Below are 21,441 nucleotides of genomic sequence, written 5' to 3' on the forward strand. Positions count from 1 at the left end.
ACTTTAATAAAGTACAAGAAAACTGTCTGGCTGCCTGCGTCTGATTGATCCTGCCGGGTGGTTTCTCTGGGATTTTTCGTAATGAAACAAGAGAGACCAGGGATGATGCATTTTAAGAAAGTGACGAAAACAGTTGACTATTACTCATACGGGCTTTCGGGCGAGGCGAGGAGCCGGCGCCGAGAGGCTCGAAGGCCCCAGCTAACAGCTCTCGGCCGCAGAAGCCCCAGGGCGGAGTCTGAGCAGGGCCCACTTGAAAGGTCACCCACCAGCGTCTGCGAGGGCCACGGCCCCCGAGAGGGGCCGGCACACTTTCCAACTGAGTCAGGCGAGGGTGGGAGGGAGAGGCTGAAGGGGCGGGCCGGAGAGGACGCGGGCGCCGGCCGGGCCCTGCCCTAGGGACCCGCGAGCGCGGGCGAGCGGCCCCCGCGCAGGCGAGGAGCAGCCCCCAGGCCCGGGTCAGCAGCGCGCGGACTCGGAAGGAGCCGCGGCTCTCGCCCCCTTGGGTGCTTCGTCGGCAGTGTCTGGGGACAGGTGTCTGAGGGCAAGCCGCTGGACGCCGCGCAGGCTCCCGTCCCGCTCCCGCTGGCAAGGCCCCTGGCGGCGGAGTCAGAGCTATCCCGGCTACCCGGTCCTCCCCCGAGGCTCTCAGACCCCGCGGCCCGGAGCCGCGTCTGCGCCTGCAGGCCTGGGACAGAAAAGGGGCCGAGGGAGGGCAAGCACGGCGCAGTCCCTATTTCACAGACTTCTAGCGCGTCTGCCTAGGGGTTAACCAGCGGCTAGTGGTCACTGGCGACCCGCCTGCGCTCTCAAGCCAGCTTCCCCTGCAGAGAGGCGACCCCACCCCCGCCTGGGCAGGTGTTCTGGGGTCGACACCGTCCTCCCGAGGTCGGGCGGAACCTGAGTCCCGGGTGTCGGCCGTCGCGCTCGAGACTAGGTTCACCGGGAGGCGTCGGGCCGAAGCGCAGCGGAGTCGCTCCTCCCGGCGGCAGGTCTGGCGTCACCCACCGGCGGCTCCCGGCCGCTGCCCGGGTCACGTGCCCCGGGGGCCGCGGCCAAGAACTCTCCGGCTGACCTGCCCCTTAGTCCAACGGCGCGGCGGGGTGGAAGGCGCCTAAATCCGGCTCCTGAACGCCCGGAGGGGACGGCATCACCCCGCTCCCGGATGACCAGCCGGCTTCTCGGGAACAGCTGTCGCGTCCCTCGGCGTCTGTGTTTGGGTGGGGGAGGGGAATCCAGGAAGAAGGTACTTTAAGTCTTTGGGCAAAAGCCGACAGAGAGGAGGTGGGAGAGACTGCGATCTGATGGCGACCACCCGCAACCCGCTCCCAAGGTGACGGGCTCCAAAATTGGTATGAAACGGCCTGACGGAAGAACACTGCCTAGAAATCGAAATTTCCCTACCTCGTTGGTGCCTAGAGTAGTCCTTTGGCCGCACAGTAAAACTACTTTTGCCTCCTTTCTCCTCGCCCTTCCCCCATAGGGAAAATAAAGTGTCTTCTCCAGATCTTAACCCAGTTGTTCTGACCACAAATTAAAACACACCCCTTAACGGTGTTCACAGACAAGGGTAACTGTAAAAATTCTGCCCAGAAATACCGTTCTTTAGACTGAGGCAAGCTGCTTTCCTGCTATTTCCTTAAGAAGATGAAAATCCCCAATAAATGCCAAGAGTGACAGAAAGTATTGCTACTATTCGGTTTAGAGTGAAGGAGAACAAAAAAAGTCAGTTCCCCCCAAATTTTCATTTTCTGATAACTTTAAACACCTTGGCATTTTTAAGATCCAGGTGGTGTTTTATCAGTAATTTAAGGATTGTTAATCAATACTAAATTTTAAAAGTTCATTTTGTCCTATCAATTGAGTTTATTTTCCGTAATCAAAGGAGTCATTATCTTAGGCTTATTCTAAAAAACTGAATTTCTTTCTAAAACACCATACTGCCTGCCCATCTCTGTCCTGTTAAGGGGCATCTAAAAACAATTACTATTACATACTTAAGCATATTACAATCATGCGGCAGAATATGCCCATACGTTTTCAAATATTTGAAGTAGAGTTTTAGGTTCAATATTTTCTTCTAAGATGGCAGGGTTTTTTGTTTTCATAAAATTGGTTAACAAAAAAGATTGTTACATACAGACACCCAGTAGTTTATCTGGAATTAAGCACATCTTCAGTGAAATAACCCCAGACTGATGAGGCTGCTTGGTAGCTGTGAGACTGTGGAAGGAAAGAGACAGCATTGTCGGTGCAGGTAATTTTCACCCTGAACATAGTGTGTTTGTTTTTAAATTTTTAAATCCTTGTCCTATAATTGCCAAGACTTCCATCTCTGCTATGGATGTGCATGTGTACAGGATCTGTGGATCTGAAGCAGCAAAGGACTATGTGCTGCAAATGGCTCTCCAGTCCAGGTTTAGGAAAACCTTGTATGCCTGCAGTTCTGTGATTCAGAGCCTCAGCCAACATGAGCCCCTGCAGATGTCTTCTACTCTGGTGTGGACGGCAGTGTTCCTGGCAGTCCTGTGGGTTAGACAGGACCCCCTGGGCACAAGAGCATGCAGTGGGAAATATCCCAACTGTAGTAGTGACAGCCTCGTCCTCCTGGACAAGGGAAGGAGCAAACGTCACAGATTTATTTCTTCCACACAAAATCAGTTGGTGAGGTTTTCTACTTCCTTTCATTTTATGAAAACAACATAGAAATTCAATGCGAAATGGGTTTCAAACTAAAATACACAGAAATCATGAAATACAATTTTCTAAATAGAGTGTAAAATGTGTCTCATACACTACACATGCCAGAATTTCATTGTGGCAGGCAAATTCACTGAAGACAAGATCTGCAGTGTATCACAATGCAGTGTGGAAACCACAAATGTGACTTCCCTTTCTTTTAATCTTAATTGCAGTACTATAGTAAATCTGGTTTCAGGTCAGGCAAAGTGTGATCTATATGTAGATCTTTTATATAGTCTATGACTGTCTACATGCAACCCAGCCTGTAAGACTGTATTTCTAAAATTAAGGGGAAATTTTAAAAGAAAATCTTTTGACAGTAGCTTTTCTGTTTTCCTCTGGCCATAGGTTTGGGGTAGGCTGTTTTCCTACTGTCCTGTCAGTTGTTCCCAAACCTCACTGGGGCCGGGAAATTAACACAAGTTAGGTTTAAGATGCTAAGAGAGACTTTCTGCTTGGGACCAGCCTGAAGACTACATTTCCCACTTTGAAACTAACACCCACACACTCCTGCTGCAGTGAGAGAAGTAGGCATTTGGAGAGAGCAAGAAATTCTGTGGAATATGAGGTGGGGGGTAAGATATACGGAAAAGACGGAGCTTTTCTCCCATTATCCCAAGGGGGGAAAACGTCAATAACAATACGTAATTGTAAAGAGTAAAGAACCAGTTTAAGGTTAATCTGCTAACTGGTCCGGTTCTCAATGTGTGGAGAGAACATCCCCTCCACCTCAACGTCTCATTCTCAATTCCTGACTTGTAGAAAACAGGTCTAAATAGCTCTACACCTATTTTCTAGAGAGCTCAAAGCCTGAAGGCATTGTTTAGATTCAGGTGTCCTGCAACTAATGTCAGTCCTTTGCAAAACAGGAGGTTCTCTCTGACTGGAAACAAAATAGAATTCGAAATTCCTAAGCAGGTAGTTGCAACGTCTGGACAGAGATCCTGGAGGAGAAGCTTCCAAATTTTGCCAAGAACTAGGAGTGTCTGCATCTGAGAAAAGGAGGGGGGGCAGTGCTCTTGGACTCTGAGTGTGCAGAATACTCATGTGACTGTATGTGTGTGGGTAGGCGAGAGATAGTGGTCAGGGCCTGACTGTATCTTCGGACTGTAACCTACACAACAGGTGGGATTAGATCACTAAAAACACTTCCTGGGGTGTTTCTGGCAGTTCTGGTAATCCTGAGGTACTTTCTGCATGGCTTTGGAATTTCAAAGGTCAGTACTCTGCCCGCCCTCCGTGGTCACCCTTTTCTATGGGAGAAGAGAATCTCCTAAGGAGGAAGCCAGCTTTTAAAGTACAGGAACAATCCCCATTCCCTGTAGGCCTGAAGAGAAATTCAGCGGGGTAGCACTTTCCTGCTTTCTGAACACATCACGCACCAACTTACCCAGGGCGCTTCAGTGAGGGCAGGCAAATAGCGGGTAAGCGAAAGGAGATACAACCTTAAAACACAGAAATAAACAAGTATTATTCTAGCCTCTCCTCCTTACCCTGATCCTTCCCTCCCTGCCTCTGAGAATCAGCCACCAGAGTCCTGTAGAAGACTCTTGAGTTTCTGCTCTTAAATGGCTCCTTTTCCAAGGAGCAAGGTCTGTTTTCTGATGTAGGGCCCCAGATGCTCTGTTACTGCAACGTAATCTTGTCATTGCTTCTTTTCAAAGATTATTTGGAATGAATTGTTTCTTTTGTGTACTATCTAACAAACGACCTCTGCTAATCTTATATTTTTATCCCTCTAACGTATAGAAAAGCTATTTATTCTAGCCAATCACAATAAAGTGAAGAAAACCCCATTTTATGGAAAAGTATATATCACTATTCTATTGATCATTAAAGATATGATTACCAGTGAAAACCCTCTGAAGGTGGCACATTTATGCTTCCAGGGACAGATGGGGACACGCATTTTCCTTGCAAATACTTTTGAAATTGCTCTACTGGTAGCAGTATAAAAATGATATACAGATGCCAGGGCCGGCATGGCCAGGATGAGTGCGCCAGATTTACACAGTAAAGCTTTCACACGCAGGCTGTCAGTTTTGATTGATCTCTACTATACCTCAGGAACTTGTTGACTAGGTAGGGAAACAGTGCAAATAATTCACTGCAGCAAGTCAGATAATTCACACAACCAATCGGTCTGCTTCCCTTTCTGGCTGTGACATATGAGCCTTCCCTACAAGATGCATCATTTTCCAGCTTGAGCAATATTCAATGTCAGGGAAGAAAAGGTATTAAAGCCACACAAAAGGTGGCGGACTACCGCAGGACCAGAAGTTGTTTCGGTAATGGAGGCCAGATCCTGCTCTACTCTAAGTCCTACCAGAGCATTCAGGCCCAACTGTCATTATCATATTGATTAAAAAAAAAAAAGTTCATCATAGTGCAATTTTAGGTTTAACGCCAACAGATCGGGAAAGAGCAAAGAATTATCCCACAAAAGCACAACATTCTTACCACAGGGACGTTTCCCTGTTCCAGTTCACTGATGGAGTTGATTAAGTTTAAATGAAGCAGACACTGGATAAAAGTAAGGGTATTGACCACTGGGCACCTCGATCCCTGCTTGAAAGGACCTGATACATGCAGAAAAGCAAGATTTGCTAAATGCTCTAATCTTCAATCAAATCTTACATCAGTACAGACAAAGTTTGGTAATGAGAGATTCAATGAAGCATGCGGGAGAAAGAATTAATCCTCTTGGTCTGAACTGGCTTCAACTTTGAAGCTTGCTCCGGAGGAAAGACAGTTATCTAAATGCTAAATAAGAAACTTATTGTACTTTTCATGGCATGCTAATCTTTTGTCTATTTCATCTCTATTATGCGTATGCTCCTAGATTGCAGTTGTCATGGTGATCATATCAAGCTACGCTCAGGGGATGGTGGTGAGAAGCCAGGCGCAGACGTGGAGATCACCCCCACGCAATCCACATTTCGTAAAAAACAGAGCAGGAAGAAGTAGGCGGGCACCTGACGCCTTCCCGGCTCCTTCTCACCAGGCCCGGCCGCTCCAGTCAAGGGCTAAGAAGCCTTGGGCCTTCCCGTGCCATTCCAGGCGAGGCCCACTCCCCGAGGAGAGTGGCATTTGGTAATGGTGGTAATGGTGGTGGGGAGGGGGTCAGGCATCCTTCCTACCCCAAACTCCTTTCTCCTTAGAGGTTCCCAGTTTTTAGTCTAGAGGCTCCTCCCCCTCACCACTTCCCCTTCCTCCAAGCGCTGGCATCTGCGTGTGGAGAGGCTGACTGGAGAGGGAACGCAGAGAGGCAAGGGCTCGGACACTGGCTGGCTCCACCCTGCAGGCAGTGCCCCGGGGCGGGGAGCTGAGTCAGCCGACTGGCTCTGAGTGCAGCAGAGGAATGAATACCAGATCCAGAAGAGCGGCCCACGAAGCCCTGGCGGCGGGTGGAAGCTAGAGGGTCACCCGGGGCCCTGGCGACCAAAGGTGACTCTGGGCCCTTTATGTGTTTTACAAAAGTTGCCAAATTAAGATGGGATTATAACTGCTCGAGTCCTTGTCAGGGCTGAAAGGTTGGGAGCCTCAAATATGCCCCAGCAGTGTTGATGAAAAGCTTAAAAAGTAATAAAAAGGAGAAAAGAGAGAGGAAAGTAACATGTATAACTCTTATTAAAGAGAAGAGCCACAGAGAGGTTGTGAACTTGATCACTGTTTGAACTTTAATTTGTTCATTAACAGGATTTGCCCCTCACTGCGAATGTTATTACTTCCTCTGCCGCTCAGCAACAACTCTGGGCATAATGAAAGAGTCTGGCAAAAAGTTAAATGCCTGGTAATTAATTCATTTAATTGAAAAAAGGGGGAAGAGGGAGAGAGAGGACCCACTGCAGGAGCAGAAGGCAGAGGGTTTGGAGGAGGGGGCAAAGCTGAAATCTGCCTGGAGGCCCTCTCCAAGGCCTAATGTCTGCCACCCATGCAGGAGGGGAGACCTGGTCTCTGATGAGGCTCTTTTCAGCAAATTAATGCCAAGAGTACCCTGAAGACCCTCTGCCCAGTGCCACCTGTCCCTGGTCTGAACCTCTCCTAGCCAGGGTTTCAGCCAGGAGCTACTTTGGATGGTCTCTTAGGGTAGAATGGACACCAGAAATCCAAAACTAATATATACTCAAAAAATCTTTCAGTAAAAAATAGGGAGATGTCTTTTGCTTTCTCCCCTTCCTTCTCTTGAAACAGGCTTCTCATGCAGTCTTCTGTTTCCAGGCTGGAGTGAAGAGTGTCAAGAGCCGGATATAATCTGCTTGCTGGCATCTTAATCAGCTTTACAACATCATGCTTTCTTTCTGCCCCCTCCCACCCCAGCAGATGATTTCAATAAACTCAGGAGATGAGAAATGAAATACACTCCTTGCCTCTGCTCAGAAGCAACAGGACAGTTTGCTTTGCCTCTAACCTCACAGGGCCTGCCTTTCCCTGTGTCACTGAGCTCCTTCCTGCGTTGGTCAACCACCGCACACAGTCCCCTTACTCATGTACCCTCCTTCTGAGGCAGGCAGAGGTAGCCACAATTAACTATTGAGACACCCCAGATACCCCAGAGCTATCAGCACCACATCGCCCTTATAGCCAAACGAGAGAACAGCAAAATTCAGGAAATCAGTAGTAGGTCAGTTATCCTTTCCTACTTAATATGTTTAAGGCCCACCACGGAACAATAGGCAGTTTCAGTTTCCTCACATTTTAAAAACTGGTGTCCATATAATCAGTGTGACTTTCTTTAGAAATACAATTATCTACCATGTATCCTCCCATTTCAATACTACTAGGGACAGAAAAATGAGTGGTGAGGAGAGAATGAGAGACTATAAATGAATTCCCTAGTATCCAAAACCATTTCCTAGGTTTGTGTTTTTAATTAAATCACTTCTAAACCCCAGAGAGAAGACAGTATTTTCTCATCCAAATCACACTGTCACCAAATAAAGTCATCAAATTACCACTTTGCTGGCAGCATCCTCCCCATTTGACCCAATGCCTCTTGGTACTAACAATCCTAACCTCAAACTCCAAACAATTATAACTTATCTATACCGTGCCTTCCAGAAAACCAGTGATAGGCACACACTTGTGTGCATTAACAGGAAGGGGAAAGGAGTTTTAAAAGGGGCTATTTTATAAGCTGAAGCAAGTTCTAGGGTTTATTTAGCATTAAAATTACTTCCCACCTTTTATAGTCCCTGGATATTGAGTGAGGTCTATTTTCCAAAGTTGTGCATCTATACTAATTTTATTCTGGACAACTGACACTAAATATTAAGGAGTCTACAAACAACAAAACATTCCCTCACTCCACACTGCTGAGCCCTAAGCTCCTTTTATAAAAGGAACTTTAAAGAGACCACATCAACCAGGTCTGGTAACCTTGCCATTATCCTAACCTAGACCCTTATCAGTTTACACATGCGTGAGTGAGTTTCTTCCTTCCTCCAAAACAGCCTGCCAGTGCCTTGAGATTAATTTCTCTTAAACCCCCGCTTTACTCAAAAACCTTGATAGCTCTGATAGCCTGTAACAGCCGCACCCAGCTCCTTAAACTGGCTTTTAAGCCTCCTCTCCACTCCCCCTATAGGCACTAACTGGCTGTTTCTGGTTTGTTTTACACTAGCCTGTACCAGGCAAGACAGCTCTTCAGGAAGACAGCTCCCCCATTGTCCTCTGAAAACACCACATGAGTTATCTGGATTTCATTGAACACTTGTGAGGTGCCAGGCACCATGTTAGGCATTACAAACATTATCTCATTTCCCTTCAATTTCATGAGATATGATTATACCCATTTTAGGGCTGTAGAAACTGAGACTAAAGAAATTAAGGTACTTGTCCAACCAAGATCTCACAGCAGAGACAGTATTCTTATGCTTACCTATCTGACTTAAAAACTGGATTACTTTCCATTTGGCATACTCTCACCCCTGCTGTACTGTGTGTTCTAATCACTCCTCCTTGCCATCTGGAATGCCTTCTCAACTCCAGTATACATATCTGAATCCCACCCAGCCTGCAAATCCCAGAGAGAAATTCCCACCTCTATCTTGAAATCTTTCACTACCATCCTAGTCCTTGGCAGACTGCTGAAACCCTTCATTATCTGCAGCTCTTACTTGGCACTCCTATTGTCTGCCCTGTACTATTATGTCAGTTTTCATTTATTCAGTCCCTTCCAACCATGCAGTAAGCTCCTTGAAGAGGGGAATTTGCCCTGTATTTCTTTATATTCCTCGCTCACTCTCCAGAGCCTAATAATATAGCTTCCACTTGTTGAGCACCCTCACACACAACAATCCTGAAAAGTAGACACTGTTATTATTGCCATTTTGCAGATAAACTGGGGCTCAGAGAGATTAAGAAACTTGCCCAAGCCACTCAGCAAGTAAGTAGCAGATCTGATATTCAAACGCAGACTGTCTGAATCAAATGTCCCTTCTCCTTAGCCAACACATTGTACTGGCTCAAATACAGTCTGTCTCACACAATGTGAATTTAGGAAGTGTCACTGTGTGGAGGATACTCAACAAACCTCTAGAAAATACCCTCTAACCGTGACTTAAGACAAGGGCACTGTTTTCCTCTTCAGCAGGATAGCCTCTGAAACTCAACAGAAGTTTGAGTGTATACATCCCAGACCACCCCTTCCATTCTCCCCTCCTCTCTAGGAACCATGGCCCCTGTTGGTGGGAGCCAATAACACCACTGTCTGTATCTGTACTGGTGTTTCTCTGAGATAGAGAGGTGGATTACCCTGCCCCAAGCAGCCTCTACCTTTTAAATGCACAGAGGAAAGTAGGGGGAAATGAAAGATACAAGTGTTAATTTTTTTAATGGCCTGCAAGGGCTGGAGGTCTTGCAGTCTCTGCAGAAAAAATGGGTTGCTGCTGTGAGAAGAATAACAACTGCAAAAAAAAAAAAATGTTCACAGCTGACCAATTAAGCCAATATGTGGAACTCCATCTAGCTTCTTGTTTCAAGACATGGAGGTGGCAATGGGGATTAATAAAATCTCTAAGATAAGAACTTCTGAGAGTACAAGAATCAAGGCCTGGAAGCCTGGCTACTTTTCCCCACATGGAGATTGTGCCTTCAGTGCCAATGCTAAAGACCTGGACCTGATAGTATTAAGCAAGCTAACAGGTTTCTTTATTTCCCACAGGTCTTTAGGAAACGTTAAAAAAAAAAAATTCTTGCAATGGTAACAGGGTACTTCCTATGAATTTGAGAAAGGGAGAACAATGAGTATATGATGACGTGTCTCTAGTATCCATGTGAAAACTAGTCTATTCTCCTAAATTCCCAAAGATAGATTTCCATCTTCATTTATATTTTGGTTTAAATATCTGGACAGCTCAAGGGCTACAACCCTTACCTCCCCCTACAAAACCCATGTTGTGGAACACAAAAGCTTGCACATGCACAGCACTTAATAAACCAAGTCCTTCATTTATTTCATCTCAGACAAGGCTCAAAACTACCCCTTGAAGTAAATGTATTATACACATTTTGCCTATGAGAAAACAAAAATTTACTTCACGTAACACAATTGGTACATGATAAACCTAGTCCCCACTCCTAGTCAAGGATACTTTCCCAGTTCTCAGGGCAATTTCCTGGATCCACGTGTGAATTCTGTAAATCCAAAACCAGGAACCTCTCTCTATCTGAAAGAGATGGGCCTCAAGCTATACCAACCAGACTTCTACTATAACTACCTGGCCATACTAAGAGTTCCCCCACCCCAATCCTGAAGCTATAAACACTATATACAAAATTTAATATTTAGATTCAAATTAAGAAATATTTGGATGGTTCTTAAATCTATAGAATATGAGCAGGTGCAATGGTTGGGCTACCCATTCCAAAAGAAAGGCTAACATCACTGCTACTTGTTTTTCCACAATTGTCATTATTTATTGAGGATGTGCTGGGTACCTGACACTTCCTTATACTTGTAACTTATAATTGAGGAGCCCTTTTATCTGCTAATAGACAAACAGTCTTTTCCCCAGAAAAGACCTGGAATTGGATCTGTCCACCTTGTTCACTGACCCTTTAGTTGTGTATGTGACTCGGATATCCTGGGCCCAGCAGGTCCCCCTCCCTAATTTCTGAGCAATAATCAAACTCATCAAAGCAGACAAAACTCAAAGTTCCAGATCTTATAAATGGCTGAAATAAGGATATTCTTTTTGTCTCAGCTCAAACTTGGTTAATCTCCATATCCAATCTAACTGTGGGGTGAAAGAGAGGAATATATTTGATGATTTGGGACTGTTGCCCTATTTCTTTGTCTGCTAGCTGACCTCCCCTCTGTAAGTGCATCAGCATTTGCAACATTCAGTTTAAGCAGGAAGCCTCTTTCATCTTTGTCCTCTGGCCTTGATCTCTCCTGATCATTATAGTCTGGATCCCTGCTAATCACTAATGATCCTGTGGCCCTGTATATAATACTAAAAGTATTAGACCTGAATTCGTAGAAAAATTCCTACTCAGCTAATTACATTCTTTCTGCTTTTCTTGGTTCTCCATGTAGTCTCAGCTGGAGTTCAATTTGAATTATTCCCTCAGATTTTAAATTATTTGCTGGTGGTTTTGGGAAACTATTTCTAAACTCTTCTCTTAGATGAATTCAACTAATTATGATTCAAAAGCCCCATGACCTACCTCTTTCCATCTCCCTCTCTCTTTACCTTGAGTGTCTTTCTACCCCATCTCCCATATTCTGGTCTTGAATATCATAAGAGTTTAAATTCACTGAGGAGGGAGTTTCATAATTCTGTATTTTGCACAGCATATAGCATATTGTTAGCTTACAGCAGTACACAGTAGCTCCATTACATATATACTTTGGGGTCTCTATTCACAACCATCTACTAAAAATGACGAATGTTTTCCACAAGTTAGACGTCACCTACAGTTGAAGGATCACTGAGTTTTTTTTTGATAATGGTGAATGCCATGCTCACTAAACAGAATACAGGTTAAGTCTGATTTCTTAATGGAGTATGATTCCTTTGTATTTCAAGGAATGTGGACACCAAATCTACAGAACTATGTATGGCAATCCTGATTTTAGCCCATGACATCTTGGATTTTTCCTACCCAAGCCTATATTCTAGAATTTAACAGCTTTTGTTATCATAGCAGCAAAATTGAACTCTCATAAAATCCAGATCAACCAAATTCTTGACAATATAGTTTTCTGAAGTAAGATGTCTCTATACTGCATACCAATGTACTAGAGATGTATGTGATTGTTAAATTAATAATTCATTGATAATCAAAGAGACTCTACAAGCTCCAAATGCACACTTTTCTTAAGAGTTTTCCCTGGCAGCTACTTTTACTCCAATGGTGCTTCCAATGTTCAAACTATTCTTGTATAATGACTGTAGAACTAGTTTAAAAGCTACTCAAGAAAGACATCTAATAGTCTTTCCAATTGTTTTGACCCCCAAATTACATTACCTGACTTGATCACCCACCTAACTCTTCAGGGCACAGAAGGTCTTTAAAGGAAGATGACTGACTGCCTCCAAGGCTTTTTAACAAGATGTGCTGTGGGTTCTGAAGAGTGCCCAAATGAAGAGCTTCAAACTACGTTTGAACGATGGCAGCAATGGAAGCATGACTGCAATAAGTGACAGACTTCCAAGATGACTAGTTGGATAGGACACTAAAATGTATGTGTAAGTTCTGATACAATGGACTATATTAGTTTATAGTCATATCTTGGTTACTTAGTTATGGCCCTACAGCACAATATTAGGGTTAAGGAAAAAATTATTCTTAACATCTTCCATTATTGCACTTCACAAAATTTTACACTCTTTAGGTGCAGCTTATAGATGTCATACAAAAATGTATTGATATTCAAGGACCTAGGCATTGTTTAGGATGAAACTACAAATAATTGAGATAAACATCCTGGATGTTTTTCTCTGTTTATCAAGCCAATGAAAATGAATTGTAAACAGATGTACTTGTAACTACTTGAAATGTGTTTGTCTTCTTAATTGTAGGCAATTCTTACTTCAGGTTGGGGAAAGAAAGGGGTATGCGGTTTTGATTTTAACTAAAATTATAGTGCTTCACTCACATAACACCAGCCAGTCTAGCACACCATATGAGAAGCAAGACCTTTTAAGGAAAACTTTATATTCTAAAATTATTAAAAGGACATCATAAACCCATTCAATCATGCAGGTCCTTTAAACTTTGCTTTGAAAGTCTTAAGGAGAAAAAAATATGGTAGTGACTAGGGCATAGGCTGGAGAAAACTTTCTGATTTCTAATTTTTCTTCCCTTAGCTTACTACTTGAGAGAAGTCAATACAATTTTCCGTTTGTATAAATGAAAGGCCAGAGTTTTTAACTCTTTTATAATAATATTCCTTGAGCCAGAAGAAGATATATTTTCCACATTTTAGTTACACTTCAAGAATTATGTATTATATGCCTATAGGCATGTTCAATGGCAAAGTGAAGTGGACCTGTAACAGATAATGAATAAATCGTTATTGAATTAATGACTGGAGGAAAAGAAAACCATACCTTGGGTGAACACATGCACAGTTCATTGTAAAACTAACTCCCACGGGATTTGGTCCATGTAAATACAACTTCTGACTATTACATAATATCAAGCCTAAAGCGTCTGCTTAGATTTGGATCACTTTAGATTTCAGAATTCATTAGGACCCTAGCCGTACTTTTGAACCTAATCACTTGTTTCATGCGACTTCTGATATAATCAAAGTCTTTAATACCCATGAGTAAGTAGTAACCATTAAGACCAGAGTTTTACAGAAAATTTACCTGACTTCCATACCTGAGCTAAATGGATCATTTCACACATCCAGCACTTATGCTAAAAGCATAAGTTTCTCATTTAAGATAGCAGACGATTATCTTTCACAACAGAGGCATAAACATAACCAGGTATCTCACTTTTCCAATTATTCCAGTTTTAGAAGATGTCTGTTCTCATAAATAGAGCTCTATCACTGGCTTACAAGCACTATTTATTTGGTAGCACATATAACACCTTTGTTCCTTGGTTTATGTGATAGAACAGGACTAAGACAAAAGCCTCCTCCCTCCTATGGGGACTTTTGTGCGTACCTTGATAAATACCTACAAAATGATAAATGCTACTACCTCTTTCAGCATTTTGAAAGATGTCAACCAAACACAAAATATTTTTGGTGTGTGAATTAAAATGCCTCTTACTGATGGTCTCAGATGTTTCCTTGTAAGATAGCGTGTCAAGAACTGGCTTATATATTATCCGTCCTCCAGACTGACATCACACTTCATAATAGCTTGGTATGATGATTGCTGTCAAAATCGCCTGCAAGGAAACATCCGTGCCCTAGATTGACATAATTTATTAGCATGACACAAGACTAAAAAACGAAGAACACCATGCGAAGCCTGACTTCAAGCACACGGTTAGGGGGGTCTGCTACGTGTGGGCGAAGGGCCTCAATCCTTCTCACGCTCTAACTTAGGAAGAGAATGAAAGTTGCCTGGAAGTCTCATGGGCGGGGGAGGAAGGCCAGACTGGCAAGTGCCCGCGACAGGAGGAGGAAAATATTGTTTTTTCAAAGTCGAATCCCATCCAGGGATAGGTTTCTCTTCTCCGTGACCACCACACGACGGCACACACCTTGTGGGAAATGAAATGGAAGCGAGGGCGCGGCGGCCTCCGGGGCGGCCGGGGACGCCGACCCGACGGAGCGGGGTCCGGGGCCGGTACGCTCGGAGTGGCCTCGGCCGAGCACTCCCGCCGGCGTCCCCCGCAGGGCTTTTAGGCCGCGCTCTCGCCGCCTTCCACGGCACGAAACCCGCCGCCCTCGAGACCCCGGCATCACCTCGCGGCGCCAACCGGCCCGGCCCGCCGTCTCCTCGCCCTCTCCTGGGGGGGCCGGTGGGCAAGGTTCCCTCAGAGGCTGCGACGCTCCGCACGCGCCCCTCCGCAGTTGCGGCGTGAGAACCAGAGCTACCGGAGCTGCGGGCCCCAACTGCACACAAAGCCCCCGACGGCGCCGCGGCGCCTCCCCGCCTCGCTACTCCCGCTCCCGGAGCTCAGAGAGCGGCGCTCCGCGTTACAGCGTCCGCTCCCGCGGGGAAGTCCCGCTGAGAGGAAGCCTCCAGCGTGAAGTGAGATCCAGCTCACGCGAGCAACCCCGCTCCCGAGCAGGGCCCTCTGCCCGACGGAGACTCTCACTTCAAACGAACAGGCGCTGCCCCCTGCGGGAGGAGGGGAGCGCGTGGGGAATACTCACACAGAGCCTGGCCGCGCCGCGCAGGGACCTCGCCGGGAAGGACGCGCGGGCTCGCGCAGGGGGAGCGGAGCCCCAGCGGGTTGCACCCGCGCCGCCGCCTCGGAAGGGCGGCCTCTACCGTCCGACCGCGGACCTGCAGCCGCCGCGTGCACGCCGCCGCCGGCCCCGCCCATCGGCCCCTCCCCGTCCCGTGCCGCCGGCCCCGCCCTCCTGCCCCGCCGGCCCTGCCCCGTCCAGCTCCCCGCCCCGCCCCTCCGGCCTCCTTTCTCCAGCCGACTCCCTCCCCTCCTCTCTGCCTGCCGGGTGCAATCGGCTCTCTCACCAACGCGAAGGGACGAGGAAATCCTTCCACGAAAATGAACAGTGATATCCTTTTGATGGCTATAATTTATTCCAAATCGTCCCTGGACTGAAACGATCAATTAGCAGCCCGAAACGCACTGTGAAGTAAATTGTCACACTCTCTATTACAGGATGGTTATCATATATTTATAAGGTGTGTTTTCTGCAATCAGAACCAACAGGGTGTTGAGCGATCAGTCATACACGCGCTTCTTCAAAAAGAACGGGAAAGAAGCTCCAGCACGGGGGTGGGGGGCGGGGAACGTCCTTTGGACAATTATTACTTCTCCCACCCTTCCACAAGGGTGTTTCCTCTTGGCATCTGGGAAGTGCAGTGAGGGCGAGAGCTCTGCGCCAGCTCTCTTGGCCGCTCCTGTGACCGGGGAGCAATGTCCCTGTGAGCAACAGGGAGACTCGCAGCCCCAAGAGGAGACGGTTCCTTACCGTGAAATACAGATCAGACAAGATTACGCACTCTGTCTTTGTATGTCTTCAGTCCTAGCCTGGAAAATAATGTCTTACTCTTTGCTTCTAAGCTTCTAGCAGAATGTTTGCATTCTATACTTGTCTCTTTTCCTCAGTTCTCAGGGTGTTGCCCTCCTCTCTCTGCTATTTAGGTGTTATATACTGTAGAGATTATGCCAGGATGATATAAAGTTTACCCACGGAGAGAACTCTGCATTCTGAATTGGAATCTCGCCAGAACGCTTCCATCATTCATAAACGAGATGGCACAAAGTTCTGAGAAAGTCATAAGAAATTCTCATTCAGTCTGGTAGGCTGTCTTGACCGAGCCATGGAGACATTGTTATTTTCCTATGGTCATCCTCAGTGACTGTACATGAATATACATCCAGAACTTCCAAGTTTCCCCTAACAAACTACAGCACACTGTTATCCACCAACCACCTATCAATCATTTTTAAGGATTCTGGTTTGCATCCAATTAACAGTTCTTTTGCCTGAAAAACAGCTCTAGAGCCCAGCCTACTGATTGTTGTGAGAAAAGTTTAGCAAATATTGCCTCTGTGGGCAACAAGGTGACATTTGTGGAGAATGAGTCACAAGGCGGAGTAAGATGCAGAGTTTACACTACATTCTTCTTAGATTAACTGCTCCCATGATTTTTGCATGGCGGGGCTTGTCTGCAATGCCAATCTCTGAAGAATGGAGAGAAAGAAAATCTTGCCAGGTATTCGAGTTGTAGAGGCAGCTGTTGCCATTGGACCTTCCCCCAGCATAAATGGGGCACTGCATTTTTCTCTCAGAAAACAAACGGGGCTGGGGACCCTTGCCTCATTTGAGTACCAGCATAGCAAAGAGCCCAACCCAGAACCTTCACCTTGTACCTTCCAAAGTCATTGATTTAATAGCTAATATTTATTAAGCACTTACTTCATTCTAGGCACTGTGCTTTAAATTATATGCATTATCTTATTTAATCCTATCAACAAACTTATGGGGAAGGTTCTTCATTTTACCAATAAGAAAACTGAGATTTGGCAAGATTAAGTAATTTATCCAAGGTCACACTTCTAGTAAGTGATGATCTCAAATCCAGGTCTCAAATCCAATGCCCATGTTCTTCACCCCAATAATATAATACCTCAAAAATTTAAGATTTTGATTTAAGATTTTCCACCAAAACGACTTTAATGGAGCTGATGATAAAATGAGAGTGCTGAATTCTGGGAGAAGAATGAAAGAACAGCTCTTTGCAAAGGAAAGACATTATAGATACTTATACCCGACCTGGGTAGATTTACCCTTTCTCTGTTCTACCCTTCCTACATTCTGTGATTTCTTTTTCAGAGTTACCACCTCCCATCTGGTGTCTAGCCAAAGAGACCTTACCCAAAGTCAGTGATGACTGCTAAGTTTGGTGTGGAGGTGGAGGGAAGGGTGGATGCAGCAGACCCCAGGAAAAGCAGAGCTCCTTGGGGAGAAGACTTAAGTAGGAGCCAGAGTTGGACAGAGGCCCTTGTCCCAGACCCCCGGCTCTGAGAATGAAATGTTGCTTCCTAATGGACTTTAAATTACCAACATAGCTAAACTCTCGCTTAATAGAATTGTAAAGATCTGCTTGCTACCTTTTTCCCCCTTCATGTAAAATTTGTAATCAAGAGCCCAGTTTTGTCATTTGGAAATACTAATTATCTAATCACGCAGTGCTGCATAACGTACTTGTCTGCCCAATTAGCTAGGACAATTATTAAAATTCAGAGACCTAATTATGTCTCAATTTAATGCTGGCAAACTTGCATACAGAGCAGTAATTAAAATCCTCTCTTTCCCTTTGCCTTTAGGGCAGGGGATGATTAGGCCCTGTCAGGGGGTGTACTGAACTAAACCAGTGAAGCGTATTGTGCAACATGACCCTGCATTGTTAAGTGTGTCAACATATTAACCTGAATTCCCTTCAGCCCCCACATAATCACATTTGGTGGAGGGATAAAGGAGCTAAAACATGAAGCATTTTATTAAAAAAACATAAATTCTTTTTAATTAATGCTATGAGAGTTCTGATGAATTTCATGCTTCCAAGTGCTGGAAGACATAAGACTGGTTCATCTAATTATGAGCAAATTTGCTCTTGTTAAAAACTATTTTTTTTCCTCATTTAAAGAAAATGATTTTTTTGGTAGTGTAATAAAAAAAAGAAAGGGAAAAACCCTAGCTAGTTGGCTTCCAGTAATACAGTTGATGATCAGTTTCGTTTGATGATGGAAAACAAGTGAATGTTGTCTTCCCAAAGAATCAAACCCCAATCTGGAGGCGTTTTTAAAAAGGCTAGAGTTTAATACATGAAAGATGTTAATAAAAGTGAAACATTACAAATCATAATATTGAAACAAATTCAAAATATTTATCTTTTGAGCTCATAAGTTTGATGTCTGAAACAAAACCAGGGTGAGGAGACCAGAGCACTGCACAGATTCATGTTGCTTTGGAAGCCCCTCAGCATGCAGGAACCCAGACGGTGTGGTCTGCTCTGCTGGCATCTCAATCCTCTTCTCTACAAACTAGGGAGAGCCACAAAACCCACTAAGACTTCAGAGCTGTCCTCTGACTTCTGGCTTTGTCTCACGATGGAATACATGATAGATTATTCATGGATTCATCTAAAGAAGGAAAGCATTCAATCTAGACCAAAAATGAATTATTCTGGAGAAAGAAGGACTTCTTTCAGTTGTTTCCAAACTTGCGGCATGGATAGCTTCTAGAGATCGAGAGACACACACACAAACACACATACACAGTCACTTACTTGGGCAGAGCTTACTCTAAATTGATCTGGTTTTGAAATCTCATGACAACCTTGTTACAGAGTAGGTGAGGCAAGCACGTCTCCATTTATTAATGTGGGGCAGTTCAGATGCTTGTCCAAGCTGACCGCTCTATCCCACCACTTCCTAATTATGGGCAGGGCAAGACTAGAACTCAGCTCCCCCAGCTGCCCACTGCATCAGACAGAGTGGCTGCGGATGAAACACCAATGAGAGAGACGCTTGGTTCGGTAAAATATCTCAGGTTGAGGTCAAAGTATAGATAATGTTATAAATAATGAGGCGACACGGGAATAGCCTATATACCAACATCAGGGGATCTTCTGTCCTTCGGTCAATATTTATTTGCAACACATTTAGTCATATTGGTTCCTATTTGGTGCCTTTGGCCATTTACTTCCTCTTAAGTTTTTATATTCCCTGGTATATGTATGGTTACATCTGACTCAGTGGTAGTAAAAGTAGAGTTCCTTCCTCCCACTCTTGCTCTGGGTATAATGTGGGATAGAAGATAGTGTTTAGGAACAGTTCTGGCTGGTGCGTGCCCTCTTACTAACACAGGCAGTGACTACAGGTAGTCTCTACTGGAGATGATTGGCTGGAGCCAGGACAGGCCCTTAGGCACTTGTGCTATAAAACCAGGGGGTAGCCCCTCCCCCAGCCCTCCCACGGAGTGTGCCCTGCGTCTTGAAAATGGCCTTGCTCTGAGTCTCTTCGGATGGCAAACTGAAGTGCAAATCTGTGTTCTGACTTGTTCCCGTGGCTGTCAGCATGTTTTCCTCTTGTCAGCAGCAATTGACTGGTCAGGCTCACCCCTGTACAGCAATTGTAACAGCTCATTGACAGACTAGTGACCCAGCTGGACCTGATAATGGAAAACTATTGATTTTTGTGGGCTCCACGAATCTAAAATGAACGACCAATGTAATGTCATCAATTGTCTCGGACTTTGCTAACCCAGGGGAAAAAAAGTTTCAGGGATTGGTTGTATTTTCTGACAGTGGTGTTTCAAAATCACACTGGGTATATGTAAGAAGAAGCCCATTTCTTGGGTGTTTTCCTTAAGTGACCCCAATTAGTCCATCAGGGCTTCAATAATACCTAGCCTTGCCTGTTAAATAAAGTGGGAGTTAGCATTGCCAATTAGCCAGTTGGGACCTGATATACCATTTAGAAAAGATACTTGAGGAGAAGCACTTTGGAAAGTGTTTTAAATGTTTATTTATTATAAAACAAGCTCACAGAAAAGAAAAAAATTGGGATTTTACCAAAATAGATTGGCTTTCAAAGAGTCCTGATGTGTGAAATTGTGACAGAACTATTAGATTGTTTCTGCTTACCTGTGTTGATCTGTTTGGTAGTAGAAAGAAAAGCTTGAACATAACGTAGAGTGCCTTGGATGTGTGTTGGAGGAAATCACTATTTAGTTTTGTTTTTCAAACACTCTTCCCCTTAGCTGATCCTTTCAATAACTCTCAAATACTGCTGAGCGTATTCTTCAGAAACAAGAGTTGTTTCTCCTTGAGCCAAGTTAGCAAGGGGTTGGAGCTAATTTTGCCCACTAAACAAGTCCAGAAAATGCTGTATGAGGACTCTGCGCTGAGTTACGGATAGAGTGTCTGCTAATGGCCTCTGCTGAAGGGAACTTTGTTTAAAAAAAAAAAAAAAGGAAAAAGAAAAAAGAGGGAAGGCTATTGATCTTGGCAGCCAACCTGATACATTTAGTTCACAATCCACTTGTAGTGAGAACATAATCATCTTATGGTCCTGATCAAATTCAGACATTCTTAGAAGAGAGTTCTGAGGGTTAGACAAATCAAACAGCTCAGAAATAATGGGGTGCTTCCCCAGCCATTTGCTCAAAGAGAGCTAGAGAGAGGTCTCTGTAAGAAGCTGGAAAGAATGGACCCTGAAGGTGAGAGTCCCTCTGTGGCTGGGATCCCATTCACAGGATGGTGCAATCTTCACACTCTCCTGTAATGGTCCCTTTATGGCCTTTGATTAGCTTCACCCCTTGTACCACTACATTTCTGGTTTCCTAGCACTAGCAAAACCTACATTTTTAACTGTTTTGCTGCCTATTAGTAAAGACACACAAGGTTGAGACTTGAAAGAAATTAAGCTAGAACTAAAAACAAAAACAAACAAAACCCCAAAAAACTACTGGCATTTACCCTTACATAAGTATAAAATACTTGGTGCAGAGAACACAAGATTCACCTGATTCTGTGACATGTCTTAGGGCACAGCCAAGGCATCAGCAGCTAAAGATCAGGGGCTAGGTCTTACATGTTTTGGGGTTCTCCATAGTGGCTGCCACGAGGTCTTGCATGTCACAGACACAATAAATAGTCACTGAATGAAGAAGCACAAAAGCTACTTTTAAGTGTAGAAGGTTGAGGTAAACATTTTCCAGTCTATGATAGATTTGGGAGAAAATAATTGAAATCAATGGTTTCTACATGCCTGTCTGCAGGCTCATACCAGTCCACAAAGAAGCTTCAGCTGTCTGTGATAAATATATGAACAAAAAGCTAAGATAATGTGATTTTTTAAAGCAAAATGTAATCTTTTAGAAATTCCAAGATTATATCCTTTTGGAGTGTTAAATGTCATTTTTTAAAACAAATAATGATGACAGTAGGTGAAAGATGCTTTTAATTAATAACCTTACTCGACAAGGCAAGATGAAAAGTGGGCAAAATCATGCTTTGGTCCCAATATCTTAAACATTTCTCTCTGTAAAAGCCAAAAAAAAAAAAAGTGAGTGAA

General features: G+C 44.5%; 1 long non-coding RNA gene across 1 annotated transcript in view; it reads right to left on the minus strand.

Moving 5' to 3' along the window:
* The window catches only part of LOC137218966 (uncharacterized), an 18,591-nt gene extending 3,418 nt beyond the window's left edge, over positions 1-15,173 (minus strand). Inside the window, exon 1 of the long non-coding RNA XR_010940940.1 lies at positions 15,041-15,173. This is a non-coding gene — a long non-coding RNA (uncharacterized lncRNA). The remainder of the gene's footprint in view (positions 1-15,040) is intronic.
* Positions 15,174-21,441: the final 6,268 nt, after the last annotated feature.

The sequence above is a fragment of the Pseudorca crassidens genome, chromosome 2 (genome assembly GCF_039906515.1).
Source record: "Pseudorca crassidens isolate mPseCra1 chromosome 2, mPseCra1.hap1, whole genome shotgun sequence".
NCBI lineage: Eukaryota > Metazoa > Chordata > Mammalia > Artiodactyla > Delphinidae > Pseudorca > Pseudorca crassidens.